The sequence below is a fragment of the Microtus ochrogaster genome, chromosome 16 (genome assembly GCF_000317375.1).
Source record: "Microtus ochrogaster isolate Prairie Vole_2 chromosome 16, MicOch1.0, whole genome shotgun sequence".
Lineage (NCBI taxonomy): Eukaryota > Metazoa > Chordata > Mammalia > Rodentia > Cricetidae > Microtus > Microtus ochrogaster.
The window spans coordinates 55,060,335-55,069,461 of record NC_022018.1 but is presented as its reverse complement, the minus strand read 5'-3'; the positions used below and the strand labels follow the sequence as shown (position 1 = coordinate 55,069,461).

At 47.5% G+C, this 9,127-nt stretch overlaps 1 pseudogene; it reads right to left on the bottom strand.

The window, feature by feature from the left end:
- Positions 1–8,031: 8,031 nt before the first annotated feature.
- LOC113456804 lies at positions 8,032–8,936 on the bottom strand (annotated as a pseudogene).
- Between the last annotated feature and the right edge of the window lie 191 nt (positions 8,937–9,127).

Below are 9,127 nucleotides of genomic sequence, written 5' to 3'. Positions count from 1 at the left end.
TGTGTGTGTGTGTGTGTGTGTGCTTGTTCAGAAGCTAGTTGAGCTGGTTCTCTGTTGCTGAAAGAGTGACTGAAAACTGCTCCACCACCAAGTGGAGCCTGTGTGAGATGCTAAGTAGGTGCGGTCCTTGCACGGTCAGTGCAGTCAGCTGCTCGAGGGGCCTTTGTCTTCCCGTACTTGAATTGGGAAGCTGTCTTTCTCCCCTTATTACTGTTTGACCCTCACAGCAGCCAGCGTCATCAGGTGCTTTGGCATCTCCCTAAGTGGCTTGTGCTTTTTAATTGGCTGCCTGGAGAGCTTGTTAAGAAATCAGTAGGGAAGGATGCTGGGCTTGATTAGCTATGCCTGACGTTGAAGCCATGCCTAAAGAGGGCAGATTCCTGTGCATCAGCAGGGAAGGATGCTGGGCTTGATTAGCTATGCCTGTCATGCCATGCCTAAAGAGGGCAGATTCCTGCGCATCAGCAGGGAAGAATGCTGGATTTGATTAGCTATGTCTGTCATGGGTACCATACATATAGGGCAGGTTCCTGTGCTATAACCTCCCAATGCTGTGAGTCACTCTTTGCCCGGCGTTATCTGGGCTCACTCAGTAGAAGGTAGTCTTCCTGAGTTTCCAAAGCTGATTTCCCGGGTTGGTGCCACTTACCAGCCTAATTGAGAAATTGGAGGTGGAAAGATATGTAGTCAGAGGAGATTGGGGGGCCTGGGGTAGAGGGAGATTCACAAGGGATGTGGACCAGGGGACACATATGCAGTACCTTCAGCACCTTCAAGGACAATCGTTCCCCTCCCGTGGTACTTGTGTGTGAAGCAGAAGCCCAGGCTGGTCTGCAGGAGGCGTGTACCTGTGACCCAGTCAGATGCTTGCCTGCTGACCCAGCTAGATGCTCACCTCCTAACTGAGCCAGATGCTCTGCCGCCTTGTTCCTGGCAGATGTTATCTGTGTCCTGTGCTTGTGTTCCTGTAAGATGTTATTCTTACCAACTCTTAGTCATTCACTGGGGCCTTGCACCGATGTTCTCTTTCCCTCCTGTTTTAATAACATCGAAGGCCCATTAAGGCAATGCTGTTGCTTGCTAGTCAAAAGAGTAAAATCTACTTGTAGATAGAGACATGGCACCGTCTCCGCACTTGAGAGTTAATCCAGTTGGCCGAGGGACTACCCCCAGGAAGGCAGGATTGTATTAATTCATGCTAAAGAGATAGACAGAACAACTACCTCTTTATTAAGGCAGTCCTTTCCAGAATTCCTCCCCAGAATACAGTTGCTTATAGAATAGTCATACAATATCCTAGTCTGCCTGATTTCCTGAATCCCTCAGAAAAGCACAAGGTTCCTTTTCTTCCTTTCATCTCCTTTCTGTGCGTACCCCCTAACACTTTGGGCTTCACTTTTCTGCTAGGCTTCCCTCCCCACCACATGGGTGCTTGACTGTTCACCAAGCAGTTGACCTCCATGCTGGCCTAACTCAAACAGAATGGCTCTTTCCCCATTCGCATCCTCTGGGAAGCTTCTGAGATTTAAAGCTTGTGTGCCTGGAGTTTTTCTTCTAAATTCTAATAAATTGCTCTTAAGATTCCTTTTGAGTTTATTGTTAAATCTTTTGTTAGTGAGACTAAGAACCCCAAGTGGAGACTGATTTCCTGATAACATGTGATGGCCACAAAGGGACACCCCAAAACTTCCAGCAACACTTCCTCTCTGACTGAGCGGTTTAGAGCCCCCACTTGGGATACGTTTTACTCTCCTGGGTTTCTGTCCCCACTAGGTTGTGGTCAATTTTTTCACCAGTTATTATCAAGCAAAATCTGTACACAAATATTACAGGACAAAAGGGGAACCTAAGCTGAGTCATAAGCAGCTGCTTACACCCACGGTCGCTCATGCCTCTCTCCAAAAGGCCTGCCATCCCAAATGAAAACCCTGCCTCTTGGGCCAAAACACTCCTCTCAATTGGCTAGGGAACCTATCTCAGCTTTCCCGCCACAAGGCTGTGTGACCTGTTCTGCTTTGGTCCTGCCCTGGCACCTGGCATAGGACTTGGTGCCACACAGGTGTTCCGTCAATGCTCCCTGAACCGACAAGGTTCCTTTACAGAGACCCAGGCAGCTGAGGAGCCAAGGAAAAGGATGCTCTCTTTGCTACAGGACTCCCCTGACTGTCTGGTCCCTGCCCAGAGGTGGCCCTATGTCTAGACCAGTTTTCTCCTCTGAAAGCTGTGCAAGGACATGGCAGTCAATTAGAGGTAGTGTTGACAGGCTCAAACCTGTTTTTCTCGGCACTTCCTGCAGATTGGACTGGGTGTGCTAAATGCATAATGAACCTGCTAAACTCTTTAATGCACTTGCAATTCTTATTGATTCCCTTGATGATTACATATAATTTGCAGAACTGATTGGGCTGTGTGACTTGAAAGGCATTTGCAAAAAATCTCTGTGATTTGTCACTCAGCTCACCCCGGACTTTAAAATGAAGGCAGGGACACATTAAGAAAACAGTCATGGTTGTGACCTGCGTCACTTTTGATGGATGGCCCATATTCAATGAAACAAAAAAAATTGTACTGAATTCCATTCATGTGCCAGACCTCATGGGAGCAACTGGGGTTACACTGTTGGATAGGAGTGAGCTTCTGGCATCGAAGTGCTCAGAATCGGGGCTGGGAGTGGGGGCTCGGGGAGGAGCGGTGGGTAGGCAAGCCCACAAGCGCTTACAAGTCAGGGAACAAGGACACAGGGGAGCAGTTAAACTCATTTGTTGCTCTGTGAGGTATCACATTTACCAATTACTTGTCTTCCTCGGAGCCCTGCTTAAGGGTCCCCCACTCATACCCCCTTCTGTGTTGGACACGTTGAATCAGAGCTGCCATTTAACAGATGCTCGGTCTTCACGGGGACACTGTTTGAATATGAAATGTCCCCCACAGGCTCCCTGGGCTTGGTCCCCGGCTGGTGGCTCTGTTTGGGAAAATTATCGAACCTTTAGGAGGTGGAGCCTCACTAGAGGTAGTGGGTCACTGGGGGCCGACTTTGAGGTCTTATCTCCTGGTCCCACTTCCTGTATGTGGAGGCCACGTGACCCCGCCTTCCTGCCCATGCCATCCAGCCTTCCCTTCTTGCTGCCATGTCTTTACCGCCACGGTGAGTTGTATCCGTTTTGGAACTGTAGGTCCAAATCAGCCGTCCTGATCGTAAGTTGCTCTTGTCAGGTGTTTCCTTCCAGCAACAGAAAGAGAAGCTGGGACAGATGGTGACCTTTGAGTTGGTGCCTGAGTCGGACTTGCAGCTGGTTCAGAGCGTGACTCTCCGGGGAAATCAGTCAGAGTAGCAGGAGCCAGCTGTCGTTCGCACCTCCCACCTTCCTCAAGTTATCCTTCCAGACCTCCTTGCCCCATCCTCCCTTCGCCCCAAATAGTCCAGGTGGAGCCACGCCACAAACCTTCACCCCTACAAACGCCTGTGTGTCTTCTAAGAACAGCAGGCAGCCGAGCCTAACAGGCCTCATCTGGTGCTTTCCTTCTGGAATCTCAGCCTTAAGTCCCATCCAGGGTTGCTAAATGCAAACTCTTGAGATCCTTGAAGCAGAAGGATTTATGGAGCTGTTACTAATGTCTAAAAAAAACAAACAAACAAACAAAAAAAAAAAACAAAACAAAAATTGGGTACCAAGTCAAGTTTTGGCCAAGTCCAGTAACAAGGCTAAGAAGATGGAAGGCTGGAGAAGGTCCCACGACAGCCAGAACTACTGGAGGGAAGACCCGTGTTTCTCCTGCACTGGCAGAAGAGAGGGGTGAAGGCATGAGCACTCTGTGGCGTGGGCTGGGGAGGAAGGTCAGCTTGTATGTCCCTGCTGAGTTAGGGCTTCTTGGGGCTGAGTCAGTGTTTTAGCTCCCATCATGTGGCCTTTTTTCTTTCTCTTTCTTTCTTTCTTTCTTTCTTTCTTTCTTTCTTTCTTTCTTTCTTTCTTCCTTCCTTCCTTTCTTTCTTTCTTTCTTTCTTCCTTCCTTCCTTTCTTTTTGGTACTCAGGACAACTTTGTCTCTCCTCCCCTTCATCCCCACCACCCTTGTAATCAAATTTAAAATACTTCAGAAATTTTCTCTTATTAAGGTCTATGGGCAACTAAGTAGTTGAAGCTAGCTTCGTAGTCCAGAACCCCAAAGTAAAACACTGGGAGATGCTTCTCCTCTCCCAACCCCTCCTGGGAAAACTGGGTCCAGGCTCATTCCCCAGTAAGGGCCTATGTGCACATCCAAAACATGGATATCTATTTCTATTTTCCTGTCTCCAGCCTCTTTCCCATCTCAGCAAAAGACATTCTCATTTATCCTTCTGGTTAAACACTTTATCACCTGCCCCCACCCCCTTTTAATTCTCTTTCTACCTGGCTGCTATGCTTTGAATATAGCTTGTCTTCTCTAAAAATCATGTTGGAGTTTTAAGCCCCATGGTGAGACATTAAGAAGGTAACCTCATTTGAGAAAATACCTTCATAAGATAGTGGGCAAGCCTGTGTGACATCTTCTTGATTAATGATTAATGTGGGAGGACCCAGCCTATGGTGGTTTGAATAAGAAAAAAATCCCCAAAGGCTCATATATTTGAGGCTTAGTCACCAGGGAGTGTCACTATTTGAAGGGATTAGAAGGATTAGGAAGGGTAGCCTTGTTGGAGAAAGTGTGTCACTAGGGTTGGGTTTTGAATACTCAAAACCTAATGCCAAGCCTAGAGTCTCTCTCTTGGCCAATAGATCAGGATGTAGCTCTCAGCTAATGCTCCAGTGCCGTGCTTGCTGCCATGTGGGCCATGGACTAAACCTCCAAAACTGCAAGCAAGTTCCCAATTAGTTTTCTGTTGTAAGAGTTGTCTTGATCATGGTGTCCCTTCACAGTAGCAAAGCACTAAGATACAGCCCATTGTAGATGGTACCAGCACTGAGCATGTAGTCTTGAGTTGTATGCAAAAACAAACTGAGCAAACCATGAGGAACAAGCCGGTAAGCAGTGTTCTTCCATGGCCTCTGCTTCAGTTCCTACCTCCAGGTTCTAGCCTTGAGTTCCTGCCCTGCCTTCCTCAGCAATGGAAGCACCAGAGAGGTCTTGAATACCAATTGGTAGAGTTTAGACATTAACAGATGCTGAGGGCTTGAGGCATTTTCAGCAGAGAACATCGCATCTACATCCACGTGGATGGGGAGTGACCTCTACTTCCATGGTTTGTCCTGGTCTTCTTTCTCTTTCTCTGCTTGCTCAGTGCTAACAACATTCTCAGACCTCATGTCACAAGATGGCTGCACTGGCTCTAGCTTGTTGATGTTCCCTCTTATTCTCCTCTAGATGGGAAGAGCTGTAGTACTTGTCTTAAATTCTTAAATTGCTTTCTGTGGGCCAGGTTCTCCACCCCAGCCAGGTTCTCCACTCATGGTGAGAAATACTCTAGAATATTCTTTTATGTTGTGTGAATATATGTCACTGTTATTGGTTTGATAAAGAAGCTGACTGGCCAATAGCTGAACAGGAAGAGATTGAGTGGGAGAGCCAGACTAGGAGGATGCTGGGAAGAAGGAGGGTGGAGTCTGAGGAGTCTCGAGCCAGACACAGAGGAAGCAGAAGATAAACATGCCATGCTAAAAAAAAAAAAAAAAGAAAAGAAAAAAAAGGTACCACCATGTGGCAGAGCATAGATAAGAAATATGGGTTAATTTAAAAAGTATGAGTTAGCTAGTAACAAGCCTGAGCTATTGGCCGAGCATTTATAATTAATATTGAGTCTCTGTGTCGGTTATTTAGGAGTGGTTCCCAGTACAGAAAAACTCCACCTACAGTTGCAAGTGTCTCTGGAAGCAAAGCAGAATTCACCAGAAGCAAAAGCATTGACAAGGCAAGGGGAGAGCTGCCTAGGAGGAGACTTGGTGAGTCCATTTATGATTATTTATTTGCAATCTGCATACAACTCTTCTTTGAGCAGTGGTGGTTGCAGCAGCTTGTCTGTGCCTTCTCTGGTGGAGGCCTCTGTGCTAGGGCAAGTGAGAGTGGGAACTGAGGTAAAGGAGTTGCCCCGGAGGGGTTTGGTGGTGAGACCAGAGTGTCCAGTCCTCAGAAGGTCAAGTTTTGTGTTGGAATTTGCTTCCTGGGTGACCTCAACATGCACGTATTTCTCTGCCTCATCCCTTATCTGAGGAGCACAAGAAAGGTTTCCCTCCAAGGGCTGAAGAACTTGGGCAGTCCTCGGTCCAGCATTACAGCTCCACACATAGTAACAGAGCAGCTCTGATAATTCCTTCTGTGCACAAAAGACTCAGTTATAAGTGAATCATTGGTTCATCAAAGCTTATGGAGAGGAGAAGAAAGCAGTCATAGCACCTGCAGAAAAGAGCCTGGGTTTGTCAGCGTGAAACACATCCCTTCGAACTGCAGAACGGAGTAGGGCAGAGTGGTCGGCGGGAAGGCACAGACCATGGGCTTCTGGGGTGTTAGTAGGCACTGGATGGGTCAGCTATTCAAAGGTCCCCACACTCCGTGACTTCCCAGGCTTGTCCTCTCTGTGCCTATGTCCCTATTGACTCTCCAGTCTCTAGAGTTCAATATCACATTTTTTTTTCTTCATCACACAGGGAAAAAAAATGACCCACTTATCTGCATTCAGGGGAAGCATCCATATTTCATTCTTGCCCCTAACGGTAGCTCCTTTACCTGTTTCCTTCCATCCCACTTTCCCGTGCCAGGCTTCACTGCTGCTGGAATCAGCCTGTAATTTTCATTCTGTAGCCTCTTCCCCTTTGGGTGATTACCGCTCTCCCCGTGTAATTACCAGCCTCCCTAAATAGAATTCTAATGACCCTAAGACATTTCATTGTGTGTCTGGGATTGTTGTATTTAATCATTTGCTATTTTTTGAACCTCCAGAGGTTTCCAGGTTGTCACTAGGGGCTGATCACTTATCAATGACTCATTTTCTGGGGAAACTTACTTCACATCTCTGATAACATCAGGAGGACATAATCTGGGATGCAGAAATGCTGCAACAAAGGTTAAGACCTGTCTTGGGCTCTTCAAAAGAGTGTCAATGCCGTAGTCTTGCAGATAAATGTCAGGCCTGTTGGGAATACTGTATGCACGGAGCTGTACTTGCAGAAACATGAATGTGCACATGTTCAGCCTTTGCAGGAATGCCTGTGCACACAGGTAGCATCTTCTATGAGTCATTGCTAATATTGGGAAGATCTGACCTTTGTAACTAGGGTAACAACCCTTTAAGTCCCCCAGATTGCTGTCAGAGGAGTTCAAGGAGGCTTAAATGGCTGCCACTAACTGATAGCTTCTGACTGAGACACCAGACTAAAGCCTAATCTTAACTTCTCTCTGAAATCAGACAAAGCTGTGAGCTGAAAGTGTGATGTGACCCCAGGCCACTCCTTCCCCTTAGGCACAGCGCCACATCCCTCTTCTGGCTTTCCCGGTCCTCAAACACCTCTCAGGGGCACGAGAGAACATGTGGGACGTGAGAGTCAACAGCTGAGAGGCTTATGTCTTTATACAAGCTTTCATGTGTGAAAATCCGTCTGTATTCAGAGATGTGCACACTGTACATGGTACAGATAGGCAGTTTGGTGAACAATATTCCATGGAGCATCTTGAGTACCAACTCCCAAACTAGCAGATCAAACAGAGGCCAATGATTCAGATGGCTTCTGCTGCCCTTGATAGCGTAGCTCTCTGGATGCTGCTAAAGAGAGGGGCGGTCCCGATGCTTGTCTTCATGGTTTCATGGGGATGATGCTCCAGAACAATGTAGCTTAGCGAGGGTCTGTATCATCTTGTTTTCAACTCCCTTAGCTCTAAAATATGTGTTTCCCATTCACCCATTGTCTTGTAACATTTTCCATAGATGTTATTATACTATTTTTAAAAGTTAAGCTTCATTAGAGCGCAGTCATGGCTCCTCCCCTCCCCTTCTCCTGAGGAGCAAGCTATTATCCCCATGCTTCTCAGGTTGAACTGGCTGAGTTGGTTGCTTTGAGGGGATTACTCAGAGACCAAATCCCATGTTCTCACATGACCTCTCTGATGCCTCCTTGCCTTCAGTCTTGGCTGGGGCTACAGGAGCTACAGGAACAGCAGTGGTGGCGACAGCCATGGGGGCAGCAGCTAAGAGTGCAAATGGATCAGTCAAGAAGGCCCTGACCTTTTCAGCAAGTGGGAAGGTGTCCTCAGTCTCCACAGACAGACAGGACCTGCTTGCACCCACCGATGACAGAGCGTGGCACAATAGTTGGCACAATAATTGCAGATACACACCGGCATCATTTCAGACGCCCTCCAGGAATCCAGAGCTCAGAGTCTGTCCTATTGTATAATCACTTCCGGGCTGTAAATACTGCCATCGGCTGGATGATCAACCCAGAGAAGAAGCTCAGTATGAGCGGACAGTGTGGCTTCGTGGGCTCTTGCTTTGTCTCTCTTTACCAGCTCACAGCGCTCAGAGTTTCAGCAGTACTCCTGGAGATTTTAGAGGAGAGGCCTAAAGGCCTGGAAGAAAGAGGTCTGCTCCCACCCCAGCCCAGAGTTCTTGCTGGCACAGTGACCTCACATGGGGTGATGGCACCAGCATGGAGAGAAGCCTGTACTTTGCTGCCCAACAGTGTGTCCCTGATCTCGGTGAGGTCCTCATTGATGAACACAAAGTCCACATTCCCCCAGCTATGAGGCAGCAGTTTCTCCAGAGCTGGGAAGTTTACAGATGCCCCCATAGCTGTGCACATCCTGGGCTTCTTTCTCATCAGTACCATAACCTTCCTTCCCAGAGACATGCTGATCTACTGATCTGCTTGGAGTTCACATCGTCTGCTCCCACAATGAAGCATTTTGGACAATCATCTCAAAGATCCTAAGGAAGTAGGTAGACTTCCAGGTCACTCTGTTTTCCCTGGGCATCATGGTGGTGTGCTAGGGATGGTCACATAGGGTTTAAAGACAATGTCACTGTAACGAAGATGCCTGCCAAGAAATCTTTTTTATTTTCTCTATGGCAGTTTCCTTGCCTAACAGTGAAAGTGACTAATTCCAATAGTGCCTGTAAGACCCTCAACGCCTGAACATACCTGTTCCTCTGTGCCTCTGAGTTC